The sequence below is a fragment of the Papio anubis genome, chromosome 3 (genome assembly GCF_008728515.1).
Source record: "Papio anubis isolate 15944 chromosome 3, Panubis1.0, whole genome shotgun sequence".
In the NCBI taxonomy this organism is placed as follows: Eukaryota; Metazoa; Chordata; class Mammalia; order Primates; family Cercopithecidae; genus Papio; species Papio anubis.
In genome coordinates, this window is record NC_044978.1 from 132,187,854 (window position 1) to 132,212,898 (window position 25,045).

Genomic DNA, 25,045 nt, shown 5'->3' on the forward strand with positions numbered 1-25,045 from the left:
AAGGTATAGGTTGCAGTGAGTGGAGATCATGCCACTGTACCCTAACCTGGCTAACAGAGTGAGACCCTGTCTCAAAATAAATAGTAAATAAGGAAAACAAGAAAAGAATGTTAATGAGCAGTAAGAAATCACCTGAAAGTACAAAACTCACTGGTAATAATAAGTACACAGAAAACCATAGAATATTATAACACCGTAATTGCAAAGTGTAAACTACTCATATTTTGAGTAGAATGACTAAAAGATAAACCAATGAAAAGAACTACAACAACTTTTCAAGACATAAAAAGTCTAATAAGATATAAATAGAAAAAACCAAAAAGCTAAAAAGTGAAGGGATAAAGTTAAGTGTAGCATTTTTATTAGTTTTTGCTTGTTAGTTTGTTTATGCAATCAGTGTTAAGTTGTCATCAGTTTAAAATAATGGGCTATATTATCTGAAGTCAGGCATGGTGACTCATGTATGTAATTCCAGCACTTTAGGAGGCTGAGGCAGAAGGATTGCTTGAGTCCAAGAGTTCAAGATCAGCCTAAGCAACAAAGCGAGACCCCATACCTACAAAAAATAAAAGAAATAGCCTGGTGTGGAGGTGCACGTTTGTGCTCCCAGCTAATCAGAGGGCTGAGGTAAGAAGGTCACTTCAGCCCGGGAGGCTGGGGTTGCAGGTAGTTGTGATTACACCACTGCACTACAGCCTGGGTGACCGAGTGAGACCCTGTGTCAAAATGTATGCATTATTTGCAAGCCTCATAGTAACCTCAAATCAAAAAAGATCCAACAGATACACACACACACAAAAAAGAAATTAAAACATACTGCCAGAGAAAATCACTTTCACTAAAAGAAAGAATGGAAGGAAGATAAGAAAAAAACAACAACTACCATAAAACAAATAAAAAAATGACAGGACTAAGTCCTTATCAATGATAACATTGAATGTAAATGGACCAAATTCTCCAATAAAAAGATACAGAGTTGTCAAATGGATTAAAAAAACAAAACTCAATGATCTGTTGACTGCAAGAAACACACTTCACCTATAAAGACACACATAAACTGAAAATAAAGAAATGGGAAAAAGCACTCCGTACCAATAGAAACCTAAAAAGAGAAGATGTAGCTATATATATGTAAGACAAAAAATTCAAAAAGATGATTATATAATAATAAAGGAGTCAATTCAGCAAGAAGATATAACAATTGTAAACATGTATGTACCCAACACTACAGCACCCAAATATATAAAGCAAATATTATTAGAGCTAAAGACAGAAATACACTCTAATATGATAATAGCTGGAGACTTCAACACCCGACTCTTAGCATTGGACAGATCTTCCAGACAGAAAATCAACAAAGAAAAATTGAACTTAATCTGCACAATACATCAAATGAAACTAATAGATATTTACAGAACATTTATCCAACAGCTACAGAATACAGATTCTTCTCTTCAGCCATGGATCTTTCTCAAGGATAGACCACATGTTAGGCCACAAAACAAGTCTTTAAAAATTCAAAAAAAAAAAAAAATCAAAATTACATCAAGTATCTTTTCTGACCAAAATGGAATAAAACTAGAAATCAACAACAAGAGGAATTTTGGAACTATACAAATACATGGAAATTAAACAACAGGCTCCTGAATGACCAGTGGGTCAATGAAGAAACTAATAAGAAAATTAAAAATTTTCTTGAAACAAATGATAATGAAAATACAACATAGCAAAACCTATGGGATACAGCAAAAGGAGTGCTAAGACGGAAGTTTATATATGCACTACACAAAAAAGTAGAAAAACAGCCAGGCGTGGTAGTTCACGCCTGTAATCCCAGCACTTTGGGAGGCCGAAGCAGGCAGATCACAAGGTCAGGAGATCGAGACCATCCTGGCTAACACGGTGAAACCCCGTCTCTATTAAAAACACAAAAAATTAGCCGGGCATGGTGGCGGGCACCTGTAGTCCCAGCTACTCAAGAGGCTGAGGTTGGAGAATCGCTTCAACCCAGGGGGCGGAGGTTGCAGTGAGCCAAGATCACACCACTGCACTCCCACCTAGGCCACACACTGAGACTCCGTCTCAAAAAAAAAAGTAGAAAAACTTCAAATAAACAACCAAACTATGCATCTTAAAGAACTAGGAGAGGAAGGGCAAACCAAATCCAAAATTGGTAGAAGAAGAGAAATTATGAAGATCAGAGCAGAATAAATGAAACTGAAACAAAGAAAACAATAGACAAAATCAATGAAACTGAAAGTTGGCATTTTAAAAACAAATTGACAAACCCTTAGCCAGACTAATGAAGAAGAAAAGAAAAAAACAAAAAAATAAAATCAGAGATGAGAAAGGAGACACAACAACTGATACTGCAGAAATTCAAAGGATCATTAGAGTCACTATAAGCAACTATATGAGAATAAATTGGAAAACCTAGAAGAAATAAATTCCTACTAGAAATACACAACCTACTAAGAATGAACCATAATGAAATCCAAAATGTGAACAGATGAATAACAAGTAATAAAATTGAAGCCATAATAAAAAGTCTCTTAGCAAAGAAAAACTCAGAATCCAATGACTTCACTGCTGAATTCTAGCAAACATTTCAGGAAAAATGCCAATTCTACCAAAACGATTCCAAAAAATAGAGGAAGGGGGAATAATTCCAAACTCATCCTATGAGGCCAGGGTTACCTTGATGCCAAAACCAGACAAAGACACATCAAAAAAAGAAAACTACAAGCCAGTATCGCTGATGAATATTGATGAAAAAATCCTTAACAAAATACTAGCAAATCAAATTCAACAATACATCAAAAACATCATTTATCATAACCAAGTAGAATTTATCCCAGTGATGCAAAGATGGTTCAACATATACAAATCCATTAATGTCATACATCATATCAACAGAATGAAGGACAAAGACATGATTATTTCAACTGAAGCTGAAAAAAAACTTGCTAACATTCAACATCCCTTCATGATAAAAACCTCCAAAAAACTGGGTATGGAAAGAATATTCCTCAACATAATAAAAGCCATATATAACAGACCCATAGCTAGTATTATACTGAATGGGGAGAAATTGGAAGCCTTTTCTCTAAGATCTGGAACAAAACAAGGATGTCCACTTTTACCACTGTTATTCAACATGGTACTGGAAGTCCTATTTAGAGCAATCAGATAAGAGAAAAAAATTAAGGGCATCCAAACTGAAAAGGAGGAAGTCAAATTTATCTTTGCTGGCAGATGATATGATCTCATATTTGGAAAAACTAAAGGCTCCAGCAAAAAACTATTAGAACTGACCTAATAGTTGCATCCTAAAGTTTCGGGATACAAAATCAACATACAAAAAATCAGTAGCATTTCTATATGTCAGTAGCAAACAATCTAAAAAATAAGAAAGTAATCCCATTTACAGTAGCTACAAATAAAATAAAGTACCTCGAATGTAATCAAAGGAATAAAATATCTTTACAATGAAAGTGATAAAATAGCAATGAAAGAAATTGAAGAGGACACCAAAAATGGAAAGACATTCCATGTTCATAGATTGGAGGAATCATTGTTGTTAAAATGTCATATTACCCAAAGAAATCTACAGATTCAATGCAATCCTCATCAAAATACCAATGGCATTCTTCATGAGAACAGAAAAACAAATTCTAAAATTTATATGGAACCTCAAAAGACCCATAATAGGCAAAGCTATCCTAAGCAAAAAGAACAAAACCAGAAAAATCACATTACCTGACATCAAATTATAGTACAGAGCTATAATAACCAAAAGGGCAAGGTACTGGCATAAAAACAGACACATAGACCAGTGGAACAGAATAGAGAACCCAGAAACAATTCCATACATCTTCAGTGAACTCATTTTTGACAAAGGTCCCCAAGAACATACACTGGGAAAAGAATATCTCTTCAATAAATGATGCTAGGAAAACAGGGTATCTATATTCAGAAGAATGAATCTAGACCCCTATTTCTTACCATAAGCAAATATCAAATCAAAATAGATTAAAAACTTAAATATTAAGACCTCATGGCGGGGCAAGGTGGCTCACGCCTGTAATCCCTGCACTTTGGGAGGCCAAGACGGGTGGATCACCTGAAGTTGGGAGTTTGATACCAGCCTGGCCAACATGATGAAACTCTATCTCTGCTAAAAATACAAAAAAATTAGCTGGGCATGGTTGTGGGCACCTGTAATCCCAGCTACTCACGAGGCTGAGGGAGAATTTCTTGAACTCAGGAGGCAGAGGTTGCGGTGAGCTGAGATCACGCCACTGCACTCCAGCCTGGGCAACAAGAGTGAAACTCTGTCAAAACAAAACAAAACTCAAACTATGAATCTACTAAAAGCACACATTGAGGAAGATCTCCAGGATATTGAACTGTTGTCCAGTTTTTTTGAGTAATACCCCATGAGCACAGATGACTAAAGCAAAAATGGATAAATGGGATCACATCAAGTTAAAAACGTTTGCACAGCTAAGAAAACAATCAACAAAGTGAGGAGACAAACCACAGAACCATATTAATGGGAGAAAATATCTGTAAACTACCCCTCTGACAAGGGATTAATAACCAGAATGTATAAGGAACTGAAAAAAAGTGTATTAAAAAAACTAGTAATCCAATTTTAAAATGGCCAAAATATCTGAACAGACATTTCTCATAAGAAGACATACGAATGGCAAACAGGTACATGAAAAGGTACTCATTATCATCGATCAGAGAAATGCAAATCAAAACTGTCATGAGATATCATCTCATCCCAGTTAAAACAGTTTTCATCCAAAAGACGGGCAATAACAAATGCTGTCAAGAATGTGGAGGGAGAAAAGGGAACCCTTGTGCACTGTTGGTGGGAATATATATTAGTCCAACTACTACGGAGAATAGTTTGGAGGTTTCTCAAAAAACTAAAAATAGAACTTTACATATGATCCAGGAATCCCACTGCTTGGTATATACCCCCAAAAAAGGAAATCAGTGTGACAAAGAGATATCTGCACTCCCTTGTTTATATTACAGCACTATTCAGAATAACCAAGATTTAGAAACAGCCTAAGTGTCCATCAGCAGATGAATGGATAAAGAAAATGTGGTACTTATACACAACGGAATACTATTCAGCCATAAAAAAAAACAGTAGATCTTGGCATCTGCAACAAAATAAACGGAATTGAAGGTCATTATGTCAAGTGAAATAAGCCAGGCACAGAAAGACAAACTTCTCATGTTTTCACTTGTTTGTATGAGCTAAAAAATCAAAACAAGTGAACTCATGGAGATAAGAGTAGAATGGTGGTTAGGGGCCAGGCGCAGTGGCTGAGGCAGGCAGATCACTTGAGGTCAGGAGTTTGAGACAAGCCTGGCTAACATGGTGAAATCCTGTCTCTACTAAAAGTACAAAAATTTAGCTGGGCATGGTGGCGGGTGCCTGTAATCCCAGCTCCTCGGGATGCTGAGGCAGGGAGAATTGCTTGAACTCAGGAGGCAGAGGTTGCAGTGAACTGAGACTGCGCCACTGAACTCCAGCCTGGGAGATAGAGCGAGACCCTGTCTCAAAAAAAAAAAGGTGGTTACCAGAGACTGGGAAGGTATTGTGGCAGGGGAGAAGTGGGGCTGGTTAATGGGTACAAAAGTATAGTTAGATGGAATGAGTAAGATCTAGTATTTGATAGCACAACTGGGTGATTACAGGCAATAGTAATTTATTGTACATTTTAAACTAACTAAAAAAGTATAATTGGGTTGTCTGTGACACAAAGAAAGGATAAATGTTGACCATGCGCAGTGGCTCACTCCTGTAATCCCAGAACTTTGGGAGGCCGAGGCAGGTGGATCTCTTGAGGTCAGGAGTTCAAGACCAGCCTGGCCAACATGGTGAAACCCCATCTCTACTAAAAATACAAAAATTAGCCAGGTGTGGTGGCGGGCGCCTCTAATCCCAGCTACTTGGGAGGCTGAGGCAGGAGAATTGCTTGAACCCGGGAGGCGGAGGTTGCAGTGAGCCAAGATCAAGCCATTGCACTCCAGCCTGGGCAACAGAGCAAGACTCCCTCTCAAAATAAATAAATAAATAAATAAAGGATAAATCCTTGAGGTGACGGATATCTCATTTATCCTGATGTGATGATTACATATTGTATGACTGTGTCAAAATATCTCATGTACCCCATAAATATATATACCTACAATGTACCCACAAACATTAAAAATTATGTTAAAGGGATGAGCTAATTTAACAATTTGTACTAAGAAGAGTGGATAGAGAAGACACCCTACCAAAATGGGGCAGTTTCTTACCAATCTCTGAAAATGTGCTATTAACAACGCACAAAAATATCTTTTGTATCTTATAGTGGTTTCAACTTCAGGCAGGATGTTTGGAAATGTCCAGTGGCATTTTTAGTCATAATAATATCTGGGATTGCTATTGGCATGTGTGGTCATGGGTTGGGGAGGGAAAGCATCCTGTAAAATAAGCAACAGTGTCATAGCCTAAAAAGTATTGCCACATCCAATGTCATTTTCTCTTATGTTTTCTTGTAAGAGTTTCATAAGTTTAAGTCTTAGATTTAGGTTTTTGATCATTTTTGTATGTAATGCTATATAAGGTAAGGGTCCAACTTTTTTCTTTCATATGTGGCTATCCAGTTTTCCCAGCCTCCTATGTTGAAACATCTAACCTTTCCCGACTGAATTAGTCTTGGCACCTTAGTTGAAAATCAGTTGCCCACATATGCAAAGATTTATTTCTGGGCTCTTTATTCTATTGTATTGGTCTAAACATCTGTCTTTATGCCCATACGACACTATTTTAATTACAATTAACTTTGTTTTTTTTTTTTTTAATTTAATAGAGATAGGATCTCACTATGTTGCCAAGACCGGTCACAAACTCCTGATCCTTCCACTTTGGCCTCCCAAAGTGCTGAGATTAGAAGCATGAGCCACCACACCCAGCCATAACTTTGTAATAAGATTTAAAATCAGGAAGTGTGAGACTTCCAATTTTGTTCTTCTTTTTCAAGATTATTTTGGCTATTCAGAGTCCCTTACAATTCACTTGAATTTTAGAATGGGTTTTTTATTTCTACAAAAACTGGCCTTAGGAGCTAGATAGGATTGCATTGAATCTGTAGACTCTGTTGGGTAGTATTGTCATTCTAACAATTTTAGATCTTCCAGGCTGTGCAGTGGCTCCTGCCTGTAATCCCAGCACTTTGAGAGTCTGAGGTAGGCAGATTACTTGAGCTCAGGAGTTCAAGACCAGCCTGGGCAACATGGCAAAACCAATCTCTACAAAATAAACAAAAATGAGCTGGTCTTGGTGGTGCACGCCTGTAATCCCAGCTACTCAGGAGGCTGAGGTAGGAGAATCACCTGAACCTGGGAAGCAGAGGCTGCAATGAGCCAAGATTGTACCACTGGACTCCAGCCTGGGTGACAGAAGCAAGACCCTGTCTAAACAACAACGAAAACACGATATATCTTTCAATTCATGAACACAGGATGTCTTCATATTCATTTATATTTTCTTCAATTTCTTTCTGCAATGTTTTGAAGTTTGCAGTACACAAATCTTGTAGCTCCTTGGTTAAATGTATTTATAAGTATTTTACTCTTTTTGATGATATTATGACTTGAGTTGTTCTCTTAGTTTCCTTTTTGGATTGATTATTCATTGCTAGAGTATAAAATGCAACCAGGCCAGGTGCAATGACTCACGCCTAGGTTAAGGAGGGAGGATCAGGAGCTTGAGACCAGTCCGGGCAACATAGTAAGACACTGTCTCTACAAAGAATTTAAAAATGAGCTGGGTGTGGTGGCACATGCCTGTATTCCCAGCTACTCGGGAGGCTGAGGCAGAAGAATCACCTGAGCCAAGGAGTTCAAGGCTGCAGTGAGTTATGATCATGCTACTGTACTCTAGCCTGGACAACAGAGACCCTGTATCTAAAAATATATATAAATAAATACATAAATAAGAAATAAAATAAAATGCAACAGATTTTTTGGTGTTGATTTTGCATGGCTCCATTTTGCTGAATTTGTTTATTGGCTCTAATTTTCATGTGTGGAATCTTTAAGGTTTTCAACAAAGAAGACTACAACATCTGTGAACAGAGATAATTGTACTTGCTCCTTTCCAATTTAAATGCCTTTATTTTTGTTGCCTAATTTCTCTGGCTACAATTGCTAATACCATGTTGAATGTAAGTGGCAAAATCAGGCACTTGTTAATAATATTAAGGGAAAAACTTTCAGTTTGATGGTACCATTGATATAAAGTTAGCTGTGGGTTTTTGATATATGGTCTTTATCATGCCAAAGAAATTTCCTTCTATTCCTATTTAGGATTTTTATCATTACAAAGAACAGTACATTGTTAATGAATGAATGAATGAAGTTAGTTTAAAGGGGTATGAATGAATGAGGTTAGTTTAAAGGGCTATACAAAAATAAATGTACATGAGTCATAAACGCAAAGAAGGCATGGGGTGATTTGAGGCAAATATGCAAAGTCATCCCTTATATACTGAACACAATTCCCTTAACTGCAAGAGTTCTTGTTTGTTGGGTTTCTTTTTTCTTTTTAAAACAGTCTTTGAGGTAGATTTCTGTTATTAAAGCCTGTTTTTTATAGAGTTCAGAGTTCTTCCTTCCTTTTCAGAGTTCTTCCTTCCTTCTTTTTGATGCCTACTCTCCTTTATCTTCAGCCAGCAAATCTCTAGTGCCAACAGGAAATACTGATTTTCTCACTTTATACCCCTGTCCTAGCTGAACTCATCAGTCACTAGTCTCTGTTTGACCTCACATCCAAGCCGTGGGCCTTCAGAAACGCTCTATAAAACCTGGCGTATAGGAATTGTAGTTAAGTCATTCAAATATCCAGGAGTCTATTTACAAAATTAGGCGGCATCTGGTTAATTGCAAAGGCCCTTCCAATTCCACCAGTGCACGATTCCCTTGAAGATGAGTTACTCAGCTTGCTGAATTTAAAGGCTGCTGAAACACTTGCAGTAGATTTCAAACTGTGTTCTGATAAGCCTAGGATTTAGGGTCTCCAAGAGGATTTAGGGACTCCAAGACTTTCGTGGAAATATCGTTTCTAAAATATATTTTAACCATTAAGAAAATGAAAAACGAGCCACAGACAGAGAAAATATTTACAAATCAAATATAAGATAACTTATATCCATAGTATAGACTTTTTTCCCACAAGTAAATATATATACAGCATGTATACATGTTTAGTTCCATCTGTAAACTAAATTTAAAATGTAAATATTGCATGTGCCCTTTTCTAAACGTACAGGCTAGAGGAACAATTTTTATCCAGATTATATAAAGAACCATTACAACTCAATACCAAAACAAATAACTCAGTTTTAAAAAAGGTAAAAATTGGCCGGGCGTGGTGGCTCACGCCTGTAGTCCCAGCACTTTGGGAGGCCGAGGCAGGCGAATCACGAAGTCAGGAGATTGAGACCATTCTGGTTAACACGGTGAAAGCCAGTCTCCACTAAAAGTACAAAAACAAAATTAGCCAGGAGTGGAGTCTGGCGCCTGTAGTCCCAGCTACTCGGGAGGCTGAGGCAGGAGAATGGCGTGAACCGGGGAGGCGGAGCTTGCAGTGAACCGAGATCGCACCACTGCATTCCAGCCTGAGCGACAGAGCAAAACTCCGTCTCAAAAAAAAAAAAAAAAAAGGGCAAAAATTTACAAAGACATTTCACCTAAGATATATGAATGGCCAAAAAGTACATGAAAAGATGCTTGGCATCATTAGCCATTAGGTAAATACAAATTCAAACCATAATGAGATCCCACTTCACACGCACTAAAATAGCTATAATCAAAAAGACCTACAATAACAACTGCTGGCGAGATGAGGTGGAGAAATTGGAATCCTCATACATTGCTGGTAGGAATTTAAAAATGATAAAATCACTTTGGAAAACAGTTTGGCAGTTTCTTTAAAAGCGAAACCTATGTTTAACATATGAATCAGCAAATTCATTTCTCAGAATCTGTCCAAGAGAAATGACAGCCTATGTTTACAGAAAGGGCTGGAAGCGAATGTTTTACAGTAGCATTATCCATAACAGCTAAAAATTGGAAATCTGAATATACCCATCAACTGATAAGTAAATAAACAAAATGTGGTATATTCATACAATAAAAAATCGTTCAGCAATCAAAATTAATGAAGTACTAATTCATGCTACAAGATGGATAAACCTCAACAAATGCTAAGTATGATAAAATAAAAGTACAAAGCAATTATAGGATTCCATTTAATGAAACATGCAGAAAGGCAAATCTTTATAGCTAGAAAGTTGTCTGCAGCTTTGGGAAGCCGAGGTAGGCAGATTACCTGAGCTCAGGCATTGGAGACCAATCTGGGCAACATGGCAAAATCCCGTCTCTATTAAAAATACAAAAAATTAGCTGGGCGTGGTGGCGCATGCTTGTAGTCCCAGCTACTTAGGAAGCTGAGGAGGCTGAGGCATGAGAATCACTTGAACTCCGGAGGCAGAGGTTGCAGTGAGCCGAGATCGCGCCACTGCACTCCAGCCTGGGCAACAGAGCAAAACTGTCTCCAAAAAAAAAGAAAAAAAAAGAAAGAAAGTTGTCTGGGGTTTGGATGGGAAAGAAAAATGACTACAAATGGACTTGAGGAATCTTTTTGGGGTGATAGAAATGTCCTTAAATTGGATTGGTAATGACTATACTATTCTATATATTTATTTAAATTCACCAGATTGTATACTTACAAGAGGTGAAAATTTTGAGACCTAATTTCAGTGAAGCTATTTGGTTTTTCTTTCCTCCTTTCTTTTTTTTTTTTTTTTTTTTTTTTTTTTTGACAGAGTCTTGCTCTGTTGCCCAGGCTGGAGTGCAGTGGCACCATCTTGGCTCACTGTAACCTCTGCCTCCTGGGTTGAAGCTATTCTCCTGTCTCAGCCTCCCAAGTAGCTGGGATTACAAGCACCCGCCACCATGCCCAGCTAATTTTTTGTGTTTTTAGTAAAGACAGGGTTTTGCCATGTTGCCCAGGCTGGTCTCAAACTCCTGACCTCAGGTGATCCACCCACCTCGGCCTCCCAAAGTGCTGGGATTACAGGCGTGATCCCAACGTGCCCAGCCAAAGCTATTTTTTTTAAAAGCCAATAAGTGACAATGTGCCCCTTCAAAATATATTAAAAATATATAATTATTTATTTAAAACATTTAAGAATTTGTATAAAAACGTATTTACCATGCCTTCTCACATACTATATACTGAAGTTTAACATATTGGGAACATATATGTTAATTTGTGCCATTTTTATTTGTTTCTCAGAATAAATCTTCTCTTGCCATGTCTGTTTAATCAGAACTGTAAAATTATAAGATGAACAAAACAACACAACACAAAAACCTAAAATCATTTCTGACTGCTAGTCCATGAGTGAGATTTTTTTCTCAATATTGTATAATCAAAACAAATGCAGAAATAAATTTCAGGGGCTTACTACAGCTGATATCAGTAAACCTTTCTCACAAGGTTTTTGTGCTAAAAATACTGTTTTCGCTGTATAATTTCCTGATAAGCAAATGTTGTAATTTTAGCACATAAAGTACTTGTATCAATAAATATATTATTATTATGTATTGTGATTATGCAATTAATTTTTAAAAGGTTTTTGTTGCTAAAACAAAAAATATCTGAATGATCCTGGATCATAGGCAATACAGTGAGATCAAGCTCAACTGCATTTTTACCAGTAGGCTGATTAGAAAGAAATTTAATTGAAAAGAATACCTTAATATCCTCTAAGGCTGCCATGAAGGTAGATGGGATTTTACTTCATATAGCAAAGGTTTGAATTAATTAATTAATTTATTTATTTATTTATTTATTTTGAGACATCATCTGGCTCTGTCGCCCAGGCTAGAGTGCTTGATCTTGGCTCACTGCACCCTCCACCTCCTGGATTCAAGTGATTCTCATGCCTCAGCCTCCCAAGTAGCTGGGACTACAGGTGTGTGCCACCACACCTGGCTAATTTTTGTATTTTTAATAGAGATGAGGTTTCACCATGTTGGCTAGACTGGCCTCAAACTCCTGACCTCACATGATCTGCCCGCCTCGGCCTCTCAATGTGCTGGGATTACAGGCATAAGCCACCATGCCCGGCCAAAGGTTTGAATTTTTAAAAAACATTTTCAAAAAATCAGATGTTCCATTTCCTTTTTCACTTGACATTTCATAGAAACAGAGTGCTCTTTGCCTTTTCCTGTTTCCTGTTGGCTGCAATTCAAGCCCAGGGACTGGAGTTCCTGTAGCTACCTTGGACTGTGAAATGACTTTGAGAATGGAAGTCACTTATGGCAAAGCAACAAGACAGAAGCAGTGTGGATGCTTGAAACCATGAAATTGCTATACTGTCTTTGGAGTGACTGCTTCTATATTTCTTGAACATGAAAGAAATAAATGTCTATTTTTTTCTCCCATTGTCTTACAGCTAAACTTGATCCTGAGATAGGAGTGATTCAGACAGAGAAAGCTGAAGGCACGAAGGCTGACATAGGAAAGCACTTGGCATCTTGAAAACATAGCAAGGTAAATGTAGCTGGAGTACCAGTAATGGGAGGGAAAATGGTAGGAGACAGGGTGGGAGTTAATGGGGTGCCAGATGGTGTAAGGCCTGGTGGCTCATTGGGACTTGGAGCTTTAATTTAGATGTGGGAAGCCATCAGAGAATTTTGAGAAGAAAAATGACCCAACTGGTCTATGTTTTAAAGGAATCTCTTTGTGGAGAATAGACTTATGCCAATGCTTAGAAGTCATCATATGGGTAGAATGAGTATTTATTACAATTACAATACTCTCTATACTTCTTTTACACATTTAAAATATTCTACTGCCGGGCATGGTGACTCACACCTATAATCCCAGTGCCTTGGGAGGCTAAGGTGGGAGGATCACTTGAGACCAGGAGTTCAAGGCTGCAGTGAGCTATCATGGCACCACTGCACTCCAGCATGGGAAACAGAGTGAGACCCTGTCTCTAAAAATAAAAAATAAAATATTCTAGATTATAAAATTTCATGGAAAACTGATCACAGTCACATTTATTAACCGGCCAAAGCTAAAACTGAATCATTTGTAACTAATTTTACTGTAACATATCAGAATAAAGAACGTGTTAACTTAGAAGGGTTTGTTCTGGGCTATCCAGAAAACAGATAGGGTTCATATAATGTGTGGTGGGCTTGTTAGCAGCAGAACGTAACCAAAATATGTTAGTAGTGGCCAGCAACCTCAGTTCTTGCCTCCTCAGAAGAAAGAATTCGACAGAGGAGCGTAAGGCAGAGTGAGAGAGCAAGACAACTTTTAGAGCAGGAGCAAAAGTTTATCAAAAAGCTTTAGGGCAGTAATGAAAGGAAATAAAGTACACTTAGAAGAGGGTCAGGTGAGCAACTTGAGAAATCCCATGCACAGTTTGACCTTTGACTTGTGGTTTTACACCCTGGCATACTTCTGGGGTCTTACGTCCCTTCTCCCCTGATTCTTCCCTTGGGGTGGGCTGTCTGCATGCACAGCGGCCTGTCAGCACTTGGGTGGGGCCCCATGTGCAGTGTGTTTACTGAAGTTGTATGCATGCTCAACTGAGGTGTTTTTCTCTCACCAGTCAAATGTTCTCAGGAGGCCATATACCAGTTAAACGCTAGCATTTTGCCGCTTAGTGCCGCTTGATTGAGCCCATTCGCCCAGCTCCTGAGATCTTTATCAGGAAGCTGCTGATCACTAGTTTCAGGTGTTTCTATCTATTGGGAGACTGCCTTTCCCTGGCGCCAGCTGCAACCAATTACTATTTTGCAGAGTCGGGGTAACAACTGCCTGACCATCACCTGATGGTGGCCTGACATTCCTGGGTTGGGGGTGGGGGACTCTCCTGCTCTGCACTTGTCTATCTGACTAACTAACTACTGTAACAGACTAGAGAGCTCTGCATTGGAACTTGCCTCTGCGTTTTACTAACTTGGAGGGTGAGTTTGACTAAGTCAGTCATGTAACCTTCCTAATCTACCAAAATGTAGTCATCTTTACCTACAAAGATTTTGTGAGGATTAAGTGCTTAGCATTGTTCCTTGTTCCTAGTACAGAATAATCATCCCATAAGTGGTGTCTTAATTATTTTTAATCACAACTACCAGAATCTGAGAATACTTAACTACACTTTTAACACTGAATCAGGGCAATATAAAATTTCCAGGCATAAGGAAGTTTTTCTGTTATGAATGGAGACAGCTTCACACAAGGATTTTCCATTCTTTGATGCAAAAGCTCTCAAGTGCATCTGCTTTTTTAAAAAATCTGGTAAGTTTGCTTGTGGAAGAAACTTGAGTATCTCAGTCATAGGAATGCCCATAAGAAAACCAATAAATTGCCATTCTGATTCATACTTCAATTACTTGTGATTCATAAATTATTATAAATCAGCAACTATGAATCTCATCAGCACTAGCATACTGAAAAGATCATTTCTGGGCCCACGTTTTACCTCCTGGAACTTTATGATGCTCTTACACTGAAGATTAAAAAAAAAAAAATTCCCCTTTAGCATCAGACTGCGCAGGGGAAAATTAACCATTTTTAAATACACCAGAACATTCTGTTCTTCTTAACAAGACCTGCCTTTAAGAGAAACTATCTTATCAGAGGCTAACCTATTGAGGTTTTATGAGCACTTAAATGACCTTGGTGAAAGGAAATACCCAACTCCAAACCCCTCCAGCCATCCTGTCCTATTTAAGGTGGAAGGTTGGGGAGACTGAGAGGCACTATGAAGTTCACAGCCTAGAGGCACAGGCTTACTTAAAAACCAAGACCTAATCATAGGACTGTAGAATATTACCCCCCACCCACCACCCCCGCTCACCACATCAGGAAAGGCCTAGCTACTAGAGTTCTTTTTACTCAGTACATCATGTCTGGCTTTCAACAACAACAAAAAAATACAAAGCATACTAAAAGGCAAAAAAGAGTTTGGACAAACAGAGCACTAGAACCAGACACAGATATTTTAGGAAGGGTAGAATTATCAGAGTGGGAATTAAAAACAACTATGATTAATATGATAAAAGCTCTAATGGCGCCAGGCATAGTAGCTCACACCTATAATCCCACCATATTGGGAGGCTGAGGTGGAAGGACTGCTTGAGTGCAGGAGTTCAAAACCAGCCTGGGCAACATGGCAAAACCCTCTTTCTACAAAAAATACATAAATTAGCTGGGCATGGTAGCATATACCTGTAGTGCTAGCTACTCAGGAGGCTGAGGTAGGAAAATCCCCTGAGCCTGGAGAAGTCAAGGCTGCAGTGAGCAGTGATCACGTGACTGCACTCCAGCCTGAGCAACAGAGTGAGACCCTGTCTCTAAATTAAATTAAATTAAATTAAAAACTAAAAAAAATTTTAAATGAGCTGGGTGGGCTGGCATGTGGCTGTAGTCCTAACTACTTGGGAGACTGAGGCAGGTGGATCAGTCGGGACCTGGGGTTTGAGGTTAGTGAGCTATAATTACATTACTGCACTCCAGTCTGGGTGATACAGTGAGACCCTGTCTCAAAAAATAAATAAGAGGCCAGGAGTTCAAGACCAGCCTCACCAACATGGTGAAACCATCTCTACTAAGAATACAAAAATTAGCCTGGCATGGTGGCATATGCCTATAATCCCAGCTACTTGGCAGGATGAGGCATGAGAATTGCTTGAACATGGGAGGCACAGGTGCAGTGAGCTGAGATCACACCACTGCACTCCAGCCTGAGTGACAGAGCAAGACTGTCTCAAAAAAAAAAAAAAAAAAAAAAATCATTTGTTTCCAGCTGGGCATGGTGGCCCATCCCTGTAATCCCGGCACCTTGGGAGGCCAAGGTGGGTGGATAACCTGAGGTTTGGACTTCAAGACCAACCTGGCCAACATGGTGAAACTCCGTCTACTAAAAATATGAAAAATTAGCTGGGCATAGTGGCGCATGCCTATAATCCCAGCTACTCAGGAGGCTGCGATAGGAGAATAGCTTGAACCTAGGAGGCAGAGGATGCAGTAAGCCGAGACTGTGCCACTACACTTCAGCCTGGGTGACAGAGCGAGACTCCATCTCCAAAAATAAAAATAAAATAAATAGGCCGGGCGCGGTGGCTCAAGCCTGTAATCCCAGCACTTTGGGAGGCCGAGACGGGTGGATCACGAGGTCAGGAGATCGAGACCATCCTGGCTAACACGGTGAAACCCCGTCTCTACTAAAAAATACAAAAAACTAGCCGGGTGAGGTGGCAGGCGCCTGTAGTCCCAGCTACTTAGGAGGCTGAGGCAGGAGAATGGCGTGAACCCGGGAGGTGGAGCTTGCAGTGAGCTGAGATCCGGCCATTGCACTCCAGCCTGGGCGACAGAGCGAGACTCCGTCTCAAAAAAAAAAAAATAAATAAAATAAAATAAAATAAAATAAAATAAATAAGCTGGGCATGATGGCTTACACCTATAACCCCAGCACTTTGGGACGCCCAGGCAGGAAAATCAGTTGAAGCTAGGAGTTCGAGACTACCCTGCAGAACACAGCGAGATCCAATCACTACAAAAACTACAAAAAATACCCAGACACAGTGGTGCATGTCTGTAGTCCCAGGTGCTCAGAAAGCTGAGGCAGGAGGATGACTTGAGCCCAGGAGTTTGAGGCTGCAGTGAGCTATGATCATGTCACTGCATTCCAGCCTGGGTGACAAAGTGAGACTATGCCTCTAAAAAAGAAAAAGAAAAAAGAAAAATAAACAAATGAAAGCTCCAGTGGATAAAGTAGATGGCATGTAATAAGACAGATGGAAATTCTGAGAAAGAGCCAAAAAAATGCTAGAGATTAAAAACACTATGAAGATTGCTATTCATGAACTTATGAGGTGACTAAACACAGCTGAGGAAAGATTCTCTGAGCTTGAGGATGTTCAGTAGAAACTGAAAAGCAAAGAGAAAAAAGACCCAAAAAAGGGGGAGCAAAATATTCAAGAACTGCGGGACGATTAAAAATATATAACTTACAGAAAGAGAGAAAGGAACAAAAACTGTGTGTGTGTGTGTGTGTGTGTGTGTTTTATTTTTGAGACAGAATCTCACTCTGGTGCCCAGGCTGGAGTGCAGTGGTATAATCTTAGTTCACTGCAACCTCTGCCTCCTGGATTCAAGTGATTCTCCTGCCTCAGCCTCCCTAATAGCTGGGATAACACGCTCCTGCCACCACGCCCAACTAATTTTTGTATTCTTAGTAAAGACGGGGTTTCACCATGTTGGCCAGGCTGGTCTCAAACTCCTGACCTCAGGTGATCTACCCACCTCAGCCTCCCGAAGTGCTAGAATTACAGGTGTGAGCCACTGCGCCCAGCCAAAAACAATATTTGAAGCAATTATGAACTAAGAGTTTCTCCCAAATTAATGTTAGATACTAAACTACCGATTCAGGAAACTCAAAGAATACCAGGAAGAATAAATCCCAAGTAAATTACACATAGGTATATCATAGTCAAACTACAGAATATCAAAGATAGAGAGAAAATCTTCAATGAAGCCAGAGGGGAAAAATATTCTTAACTATAGAGAAACAAAGATAAGAATTATATCTGACTTATTAGAAACCATGCAAGCAGGAAGAAAATGCAGTATATTTAACACGTTGGTAGAAAAATAGCACCAAGTTAGAATTCTGTATACTGTGAAATTTTCCTTCAGATTTAAAGAAGAAATAGACTTTCTCAGACAAATAAATATCAAGGGAATTTGTTGTCAGTACATCTGTCTTGCAGAAGTGTTTTTTAAAAGTTATTTTACTTTATTTTATTTTTTAAATAGAAGGCCCAGCATGGTGGCTCATGCCTGTAATCCCAGCAATTTGGGAGGCTGAAGTGCGCAGATCACTTGAGCTCAGGAATTCAAAACCAGCCTGGGCAACATGGCAAAACCCCATCTCTACTAAAAATAAAAAAATTAGCCAGGTGTGGTGACGCACACACTGGTAGTCCCGACTACTTGCGGGCCTGAGGTGGGAGGATCACTTGAGCCTGGGAGGTCAAGTCTGCAGTGAGCCCTGATCATGCCTGTGCACTTCAGCCTGGGCAACAGAGTGAGACCTTGTCTCAAACAAACAAAAAAAAATCGGAGACATGGTCTCACTATGTTGGCCAGCCTGGTTTTGAACTCTTGGCCTCAAGTGATCCTCCCACCTCAAACCTCCTAAAGCGCTGGGATTACAGGCATTGGCCACCATGTCTGGCCAAAAGATGTTCTTCAAAGAGAAGAAAATTGATAAAGGTCAGAAAATCAATAAAGGTCAGAAAATGAAAGCTGCATAAAGAAAGGCCATGTCAGTAAAAGTTTCTTTAAAAAAAGAGTGGCCATCACTTAAAGACCCTATAGACATTAAAAGGATAGTAACAAAACTATTCTCACAAATTTGATAACCTAGATGTAATGGACCAATTCCTTGAAAGACGCAATCTGCCAAAATTCACACACACAAATTAGACAATCTGTAAAGATCCAGGATTATTTTAAAAATTGAATCAATAATTAATAAACTTCCAAAACAGAAAGTCCCTAGCCCCAGAGAGAGTCACTGGCAAATTATATCAAATATTTAAAAAAGCAGCTGTACAAGTTCTTTTTTTTTTTTTGAGACGGAGTCTCGCTCTGTCACCCAGGCTGGAGTGCCGTGGCATGATCTCGGCTCACTGCAAGCTCCGCCTCCTGGTTCACGCCATTCTCCTGCCTCAGCCTCCCAAGTAGCTGGGACTACAGGCGCCCGCCACCACGCCCGGCTAATTTTTTGTATTTTTAGTAGAGACGGGGTTTCACTGTGTTAGCCAGGATGGTCTCGATCTCCTGACCTCATGATCCACCCATGTCAGCCTCCCAAAGTGCTGGGATTACAGGTGTGAGCTACCACGCCAGGCCAAAAGTTCTTTATAATGTCTTTTAGGAGACAGAAATAGAGGGAATACTTCCTAACTCCCTAGCTACTCAAGGACCAGGGAGGACCATTGTGGGCTTCACCTGGGAGCTGGTTAGAAATGCAGTGTCTATGCTTGCTTTGAGAGCACATACACTAAAATTGGAACAATTCAGAGAAGATGAGCATGCCCCCCCTACACAAAGACAATACACAAATTTGTGAAGTGTTCCATATTTAATAAAAACACATTTTTAAAACATGCAGAATCTTGCGCCTCAGTATAGGCCTACACTCAAAACCTGCAATTCGTCAAGATCCACAAGTCATTCATATGTACATTAAGTATTAAGAAGTACTGGTCCTCAAACTATCTGCATACTGGAGTCTCCAGTATGAATCAGAAGAAATTCTGATTTAATTGGTATGAGTGTGGCCTGGGCTTTGGGATTTTTAAAAGCTCCCCCAGGCAATTTTAAAATTCAGCAAAATCTAAAGAGAGGTCTTAGAAGCCAAGATCACAGAATGAATATCGGTGAAGTATCATTTTGCTTACCTCAAAGGGCCTTATCAATGGCAGTATTCCATGGGCTGCCATCTAATCTGCTACTAATGGATAAAATCTCATAATGTCCCCCGTCAACTTTCCACCAAAAAATTTGAGAGTCTAGGCTTTATGTGATGACTCACATCTGTAATCCCATCACCTTGGGAGGCCAAGGCAGGGGAAGTGCTTGAGGCCAGGAGCTCAAGACCTACCAGTGCAACACAGGAGCACCCCATCTCTACAACTATATATATATATATATAAAAATTAGCTGGGCATGGTAGTGTTGTAGGACTTTCTTCTTAGGGTCCTTGTCACACAACCAGTAAAGATTAGGCTTGCAGACATTTTGAAGGGTGAGAAAAACGGAATTTATTGGGTGAAAAGGAAAACGGGGAAACAGGGACTGAAAGCAAAGTGAGAGTCCTGCTAGCTGGTCTCTCGCCTCACAGATTGAATCACAGGTTACCACCCTAGAACAGGAGAGAGTCCAGGCTCCTCCCCACTGCAAAGGGCTCAAACTTCCACCTCATTCTCCCAGTGTACAGGCTGGTCAGAGGTTGTCCGGGGACCCCTTTATACTTGGTTGTCTCAGTAGTACACACCTGTAATCCTAGCTACTCAGGAGGCTGAGGCAGGAGGATCACTGGAGCCCAGGAGTTGGAGGTTACAGTGAGCCTTGATCACACCACTGCACTCCAGCCAGGCCAACAGAGAGGGACCCTGTCTCTAAAAATAGTAAATAAATAATAAAATAAATTCGAGAGATTATATTTTTAGAAATATTTGTTTCAATAGTTTACTAGCATAGAATTCTGTACTTTACCTTTTCTCTTTCCCTTCCACCCAAATTCTTTGCACTAATAGGGTAGGTTTCCATTTAAATAGATGTAAATTAATTAATTAAAAATGTTGGCCGGGCGCGGTGGCTCAAGCCTGTAATCCCAGCACTTTGGGAGGCCGAGACGGGCGGATCACGAGGTCAGGAGATCGAGACCATCCTGGCTAACACGGTGAAACCCCGTCTCTACTAAAAAATACAAAAAAAACCTAGCCGGGCGAGGTGGCGGGCGCCTGTAGTCCCAGCTACTCGGGAGGCTGAGGCAGGAGAATGGCGGGAACCCGGGAGGCGGAGCTTGCAGTGAGCTGAGATCCGGCCACAGCACTCCAGCCTGGGCGACAGAGCAAGACTCCGTCTCAAAAAAAAAAAAAAAATGTTTTATTTAGCCTGCTATTAAGTCACAAATTATTCTTTAATTTAATGAAACTAGTGTTCAGCAAAATGCCAGTTTAATGGGGTTCCAACTTAAAACCAATAAAACATTGAGGGTAATTCAAAAGATTGTATTGCAAATTACTCAGGAACTGGAGAGGTGAGAAGAGAGCGGAGGAGGCGAAAAGATGAAAGAACCAAGGGAGAGACCAGAGAAAGGAATACTCCCCTGTTCTTTTTGGTTTTGTAAACTGTTAGTGACAAGTGGATTCTAGTAGCTGAATTCAATGATCCAGGGCCCCAACAACCTGACAGTCACGGCTGGTTTCCATAGTTAACAAAATGTAGAACTGTTTATTCAAAGGGGTTTAATTAGAATGTTCGAATATTGGAGCTTAAATATAACTTGAGAGGTTTGCCTAAAAATCTTAGGCCAGGTGCGGTGGCTCATGCCTGTAATCCCAGCACTTTGGGAGGCCGAGGCAGGTGGGTCACCTGTTAGTTCCAGACTAGCCTGGCCAAAATGACGAAACCCTGTCTCTACTAAAAATACAAAAATTAGTTGGGCGTGGTGGTGGGCACCTGTAATCCCAGCTACTTGGGAAGCTGAGGCAGGAGAATCGCTTGAACCCAGGAGGCAGAGGGTGCAGTGAGCCGAGATCACACCATTGCACTCCAGCCTGGGTGACAAGAGCAAAACTCTGTTTCCAAAAAAAAAAAAAAAGAAACTTAAACTCATGTTTAAGACTTTCCTTAAACATGAGAAGGCAAAGGGGCAACTAAATTTTTCTGATATTATCGGAGTAAAATTATTCCAGTGGCACAAGATTTTTTTTTTTTTTTTTTTTTACAGATTACCCTGAGATACTTACTCTCTACTTTTGTACCAGAAAAACTTAAAGTCACCGCTGGACCAAAGGTATGTCAGTTCCAAACTTGAAAAGAAAAGGTAACTCTCTAAATATAATTATTCCTTTTTAATCACTGCAAATTTTCTCTTTCCTCTTCTATTTCTCTAGTTCTTTTCTTCAAGTAGAAAATGATTTTGTTTGCTTCGCAAAGACCTACACACCTCAGCTGTAAAGAATTCAAGCTGAACGGGCTTCGTGGCTCATGCCTGTAATACCAGCACTTTGGGAGGCCGAGGCAGGCAGATCACAGGGTCAAGAGATCGAGAATATCCCGGCCAACATGGTGAAACCCCGTCTCTACTAAAAATACAAAAAATTAGCCGGGCATGGTGACAGGCGCCTGTAGTCCCAGCTACTCCGGAGGCTGAGGCAGGATAGTCACTTGAACCTGGGAGGCGCAGGTTGCAGTGAGCTGAGATCATGCCACTGCACTCCATTCTGGCGACAGAGCAAGACTCCATCTCAAACAAACAAACAAAAAGAATTCAAGCCAGGCAGTTGTCTGCTGCAGAACATATAATATTGATGATATATATTTAGTGTGCCATTTGGACATGGAGAATAACTTTGCTATAGATATTCAATATAACGAAGAGCATAGGCATAAAATACTCACAGTCGCCAATAGTTCCAAGTGTACACACAAGTTTTGCACATCTTCAGTGTATTTTAGATCCTAGATCAGTTAGCCTTACTTGGTAATGCAAGAAAGCTTCATTTTATTTTGTTTGTTCTGTTGCCTTAAAATAAAGGGAGATAGTTGACAGTGTTTTAAAGGAATAAGAGTGGTTGCTTTTGGCGGAAGGGAATTTGTCATTCTCTCCATCAGAGAAGGATTAATTGTATTGTTTTGGAGACAGTGGGGATTAGGATGGGGAATATTTGAATTTCATTATTAGAGTAGGTGGGTGCTGCATAAAAATATACTTGAACCTAAAGTCCTATGCTGCCAAAATATTTGCCAGTTAAGTGCAAAATATATTTGCAAATCCCACAAAACAGGAAGACCAGAGTGTCTTGAACAATGTTGCTCAGTGTCTTGAGAGTACTGCCAATTCTTATTCTTGGCTTTGTTTTCTGAAAGCTGCTTCCTCTTTGGCCAGGAGCTGTTCACTTTTTCCTGAAGCACGTCTACCAACAGGGGCACACTAGGAAATCTCTGATGAATTCCTGTAGTTTTATTTCCTTCAAATTCCACTGGCAGAGAACTTGACAGTGTGGTGAAATCACTAAAGATGTTAGTACTTGGGCTTTTCCCTACAAAATTATTGAAAAGTCTTCCAAACACACCAGCAGATTCCTCTTCCAAGTCTCAGGACAATCTTAATCTTAAAATGCATAAGCATTAAACCCCTAAGATATGTGTTCCAATTATGCTTTGAATTATGTTTTGAAAGTTGTTTTCTCTGAAAAAGTATGGATCTAAACTTTTCTTTTCACACTACCTTTCCATATACACAGAGACTCCAACTAACTTGGCATTAAAAATAAAAACTATAATATAAATGACCCATAGATGTACACTTTATTCTGAAAACTTACCATTCTGTTCCACTTTCATGAAGTTACTCTTACCCTTTGTATGTCCCATCAGTTCTTCCTTTAAAATGTTTGAGGAATTTGTCTCTCTCCATAACCTCTAACCTTACTTTATCTTAGCCCTTTATCATTTTATCTTTTTTTTATTTATTTTTTTTGAGACAGAGTCTCACTCTGTTGCCCAGGCTGGAGTGCAGTGGCACAATCTTGGCTCACTGCAACCTCTGCCTCCTGGATTCACGCCGTTCTCCTGCCTCAGCCTCCCGAGTAGCTGGGACTACAGGTGCACACCACCATGCCTGGCTAATTTTTGTATTTTAAGTAGAGATGGGGTTTCTCCATGTTGGCCAGGATGGTGTCGATCTCTTGACCTCATGATCCACCCGCCTCAGCCTCCCAAAGTGCTGGAATTACAGGAGTGAGCCACCGCACCCAGCCACCCTTTATCATTTTATATCTGGGCTGTCTTCCAAGCTAGTCTCTGCCAACAATACTTTATTCTCTAATCCAACCTAAACTGTCCTGTACCCTGTCTCCAGTATAATCTTTATTCCAGAACTATCAAACTCTTTCTTCATATTGTTGCCTGTTGAAAATCTGCTAGTTCTTCTCCCAACTGAAAGAATCATGTCCTGGCCAGGTGCGGTGACCTGTAATCCCAGCATTTTGGGAGGCCAAGGTGAGAGCTTTGCTTGAAGCCAGGAGTTCAGCACCAGCCTGGGCAAAAGAGCAAGCCCCTGTCTTAAAAAAATAAATGAATCGAGTCCAAACTCCTGACCCTTGGAAGCACGGCCACCACATCCTGATGCTACAAGCCTTTCTCCACTCTTCTCCTTTTTTTTTTTTTTTTTTTTTTAATTTTTTTGTAGTTGTTTCATTACAACAAAATAATAAAAATGATAGTTGGATGCCATGAAGTGGGTGGCAATGCCTTAACTGTAAGCTTGTTGTCAGGCCCGAGGGTCTCTTCCATCCTTGTCAAGAGAAGTGTTAACCTTCTCTCCTTTCGTACAGTACTCCCCACTCTTCTTTTCTAAGACACTTAGGCATCTCACAATCATGCCTCTTATTTTCTCACTTCCATCCTTTGTTCACACTCTTGCTACTCGTGCTATTCCCCGTTGTCATATTTTTAAAACCAATGTATTAATTTTCATACCTAGATCCAGGCCCACCTTCTCCATGAAGCCTTGCTTCACTACCACTCTAGCCCACAGTGGTCTCATCTTCCTTTGAGCTCTTAATATTTATTCTTGAAACAATGAACCCAATAATCCTATAGACAGGTTTTTTTGTATAAACATAGAAATTGACCCTGCTGGTCTTAAAGTTTAAGACTTATATTTGTTTTATCTGAGTTATTTCCTCAGGAAAGAACCCCCAGGCCTCTCAAAAAGTATCAAAGAACTGAAACTCACCAGACCGTCACATCCAGACAATGAGACACCAGACCCCTTATTCATCAGGATTGCTTCCTTAGGCCTCCCCAGTTCCTATTTTCCTACACATTGTTGCATTTCTTCTCTGCTATATAAACCCCTAATTTTAGCTGGTCAGGGAGAAGGATTTGAGACTGAGCCTGTATCTCCTTAGCTGCAGCACCCAATTAAAGCCTTCTTCCTTAGCAATACTTGTCTCAGTGATTGGCTTTCTGTGTGGTGAGCAGCAGGACCCTAGACCAAACCCCTGGTGTTTTGGTAACATTCTCACTTCTATTCATTTAGCAACTTATCATTTAATGACTCTTTCCTATCTCCAAAACCATTTCATTTTAGAAATGTTTACATCTTATTCTCACAACTATTATACATCATGA

At 39.8% G+C, this 25,045-nt stretch overlaps 1 protein-coding gene, 1 long non-coding RNA gene and 2 other non-coding genes across 4 annotated transcripts in view; 2 read left to right on the forward strand and 2 right to left on the reverse strand.

The window, feature by feature from the left end:
- Positions 1 to 25,045, reverse strand: part of ABCG2 (ATP binding cassette subfamily G member 2 (Junior blood group)) — a 138,609-nt gene that overhangs the window by 88,547 nt on the left and 25,017 nt on the right. The gene's annotated exons all lie outside the window — the stretch shown is intronic.
- LOC116274198 lies at positions 12,182 to 21,978 on the forward strand. Its single transcript, XR_004182793.1, has 3 exons — positions 12,182 to 12,640; positions 21,633 to 21,698; positions 21,799 to 21,978. It is a non-coding gene; the product is annotated as an uncharacterized LOC116274198 (long non-coding RNA).
- Positions 19,156 to 19,260, forward strand: LOC116274282. Its single transcript, XR_004182915.1, has one exon. It is a non-coding gene; the product is annotated as a U6 spliceosomal RNA (small nuclear RNA).
- LOC116274352 lies at positions 24,121 to 24,246 on the reverse strand. Its single transcript, XR_004182978.1, has one exon. It is a non-coding gene; the product is annotated as a U6atac minor spliceosomal RNA (small nuclear RNA).